This window comes from Artibeus jamaicensis, unplaced genomic scaffold (genome assembly GCF_021234435.1).
Source record: "Artibeus jamaicensis isolate MK-2021 breed Jamaican fruit bat unplaced genomic scaffold, CSHL_Jam_final contig_3126, whole genome shotgun sequence".
Classification (NCBI taxonomy): Eukaryota; Metazoa; Chordata; class Mammalia; order Chiroptera; family Phyllostomidae; genus Artibeus; species Artibeus jamaicensis.
The window spans coordinates 1,279,152-1,282,983 of NW_026521723.1; positions in this window are offsets into that span (position 1 = coordinate 1,279,152).

Below are 3,832 nucleotides of genomic sequence, written 5' to 3' on the forward strand. Positions count from 1 at the left end.
TTTATTATTAGTCTTTTTATACTACTGTGTAGCATATTTTCCTTTTTAAAGAAAATGTCCAAGTAATTTAAATCAGAAAGCAATTTTAGTTGTCTGGTAGTTTAGAAGTTGAAGAAAGTGTTTTATTTGTGTTATTGAGATAATTGCATCAATCCTTAACTTTATGTAATTTCATCTATTGAAAAAATTTCTTTATACCTAATCTAATAAACATATACAGAAAGAAAATAAAAATCCAAACTTTTCTGAGACGTAGTAAAAATGGAACTGCTTTGTTTATTCCTAAACAATTCTAACATTATACTCAACATGCAAATGGTCTGCAATGCACTTCAGATTATACAATGGGCAGATAGAAGATACTAAGCAGAGTTTTGGAAACTCTCGTTTCTACTGGTGGCAATGAATGAGCTATCTGACTCATTGTTTTTCATTTGCACATTTATTTTTCTTACATACTGGCATTCGTTATTGTCACACAGCCAGGCTCACACTGAAAATGAGTTTATGCTCTGGGAAATGGTTAAAAAGCATCATCATCTTCATTATGTTGACAATGAACATTATGTTCGCCCATGCTCTCTGGAGCTGATGGCTGGAAAACAATATCCAGGCATTTTCCTTCTCACCCCAAGGAAAAAATATATCATGCCAGTGTTATTTTTTTATTTCACAAATAATCTGTATTTCTCTTGTCCTTCAGAGCTCAGCAAAGCTGCATGTAACCAATGTTATGTGTCCATACAGGCAATTTCCAGAATGAGTCTAATGGCACTGTCTGTCAATTTTTGAGAGAAATGGCTTGTAAAAAAGACACACAGATATTGTCCAGATTACCCCCTTTTACTCCACCACTACCCAGGTTTTGAAGTAAACAAGTAACTATTTTCTACACATTTTTACCTTATCACATCTCCGCATCAGAACAGTGATAATTGCTCTGTGGACTCTTTATGTTTCTGCCCTTACCTTAGAATAGGTAGCTGGGACACTATTGTAAATAAAACTACAAAGTTGGAATTCCTGCAGGTCTAAGGGATAAAAGTCCCTTAGACCTGCAGGTCTAATGGAGAAAAGATCCAGCACCTTTTCTCCATTAACTCATTAACTTCTTGATTTAAATTTCTTCAAAAGTAGATCTTTTCTCAAAATGGAAACCAGTGAAAGTAACTTTGTACATACCCAGAGGGTCTGAAATAATGCTTTGAAAGTTGTATGTTTTTTTCTAAATTATCACTGTATAGTTCAAAAAGAATCATATTTTGCCTCATCTTAAAATCACAGTTTTCTTTCTTCATATAGGATTAAGGAAATAACAGAGCCAAAGATAGAACATCAATGTGTATCTTTCACTCTTCAGCTTAAATGACTTCCCTTAATATCTAAACTCCATGCTAACTCTAAATGGAAGTCAAGAAGCAAAGAATAATGTGCTGTTTTAAATGCAGATGGGAGATAAGATGTTGAGACTAAATTTTAAAAACCACACCAAAATATATATATTCATTCTCTTCTCACACTTAAATAATGCTCACATTAAATAATTGTTCCAAAGGAGCTGTCAAAATGGAACAGTCAATCATAACTTTCTCCAGCTGAGCTTGGACAGCTATAAAATGCTAAGGCTTACAGTGGAGCCATGAGAATTAGTTTCTAAAAAATAATTTTTAAAACACGAGCAAAACCTTAGATCTTTCTGATTATTGGAAGAAAAATGAAGAAGCTCTACATTACTGATTAGACAAAACTTTCTAGATTATATTGATTGTGCAGGCTAACCTGAGGAATCTAAACCACATAGGACAAAACTGAGTTTTGAGAACCTATGTGTAAGTCACAAAGGTATAGGTATAGTTGTTTTCAACTTTCATCTTAGTTTTCATCCATGTCTGTGCTTTATATGCTCAGGGAAAGTGTGGAACTCATTACAAAATGCATAAACTCTGAAGATCAGTACTTAGAACTTCCTGGGACCTTACTTGAAGTCAAGGAACTGAGCACTTTGCTTGTAAATCAGTTGGCTCGTTCCTGAAAGCTGGAATCATATTAGAGCCAACATTGGTCTGGAGTAAAGAGAAAAGAAATGAGAAACTTGCAATAACTCTAGAACCGTTGTTCTCAAAGTATAGGTCCCCTGACCAGCAGCACTAGTCTTACTTGAAAATTTGTTAGAAACAATTTCTCAGAAGCCAATCCAGACCTACTCAATCAGAAATGCAGGGCAGGGAATGCCATATTTTCTATTAACCAAGCCCTATGGTTGATTCTGCTATATGTTAACATTTGAGAACCACTGCTCTAGAATAAGATTTAAGACAATTTCAGGAAGCTGAAAAGAGATCACCATAGATATGTGTCATTATCTTTGTATCCTAAAACAGGAAGAAAGAGCCAGACTACCATGGCCATGCACCTCCATTAGGACATCTGTCTATCAGATGTTTTAACCTGGTTGATTACACTTTCACTTACCAATTCAGCAGACTTGCCTGTACAGGTGTGCACTTTCCTCATCCAGACTCCATATTTGTTTTCTGCAGGCAGTACTTTATATGCTTAGTTAAAGGGAATGAACTTTCTAGATGAAGACTGTTCTTTGGTCAAGACATACACATACCAGGATCCTCTGCTCTTCTGTGCTACATGCCTTAGGGACTGAGACTGGGCCTGCACACAGAAAATTCCTGTTGTCTAGATTGCATAGAAGTGGTTTTTGCAATATTGTATAATAGAAAAACAATACGTGCTTTGAAATTAGACAAACCTGATTTGAATCACAGTCTGCCATTTGTTAGCTATATGACCTGAGGGAAGTCACTGAGCTTCCTTATCTATGACGGGAGAATGCTGATGACAACTTCCCAGGTGAATTGGAGGACGAGAGATAATCTATGAAAAGGCCTGGCACTCAGTAAATATGTTACCTTGCTTAATTGTTCTTTACTGTCGCACCTGCTCTTTGCCATTAGTATGACTTCTGGACTCTTAACTTGTTTTTATTGACTAGATAGGGTGGTAGGAGATTAAGAGAATGGGTTGTAGTGTCAGCCTATCTGGCTTTGAATCCCAGTACATCCTGTGGTTTCCTCAGGTGAATGGTGTCAAAAGTAACTCGATCTATGTTCACGGTCGTTCTAAGGTGTAAATGAGTACGGGCCCTTACTCAATGATTGATGCAGTCAGTGTTAGCTATTACTGTTGTCCTTGTTCCTCAACGTCCTGTTGTGACTTGACTTTTCTTTCTCGTGCCTTAAACATAGTGCTTTTATGGTGAAGATCATCTCTTAACTCCTTCATTTAGCCAATACTTTCGAGGATCTTGTGCTATGTGAAAGGAATTGAGCACAGATCCCGTCGGAAGGATCTGAAGCACTGATTTGTGTTTGCCACTTAGTACTTTTCTCAGTTAGTTTCCTAATCTCTAAAACAAGAATAATAATTCCCTCTGCACTTACATTCCAATTTTTAAAATAAAATAATAAATGAGATTCCAAAAACTTAAATGAAAAGTTCAAGACTGTATACATATAATCAAACCATAAACACCTCCCCAGATAGCGTAGCCTTGAGGTAGTGCAGTATAGCTACTGCCCCTCTCTCCCAAACACATCCCCAGCCCTGGTATTTTCTCTGGCAGCCTCAATGCTCCTAGAAGAATCAGATGAGTGAGAAAAACAAATGGTACAACAAGTAAGAAATTAATAAGCAGACCAAATTCGCAAGGTTTCTTCTTTTGCAAAAGCTTAGCCTAAAGCTCTAGAAACTGCTTTAAACATGTCATGCCTTTTCAAGGTTATTGGTTGGAAAGAAAGTTTATCTACCACCAAGAGTA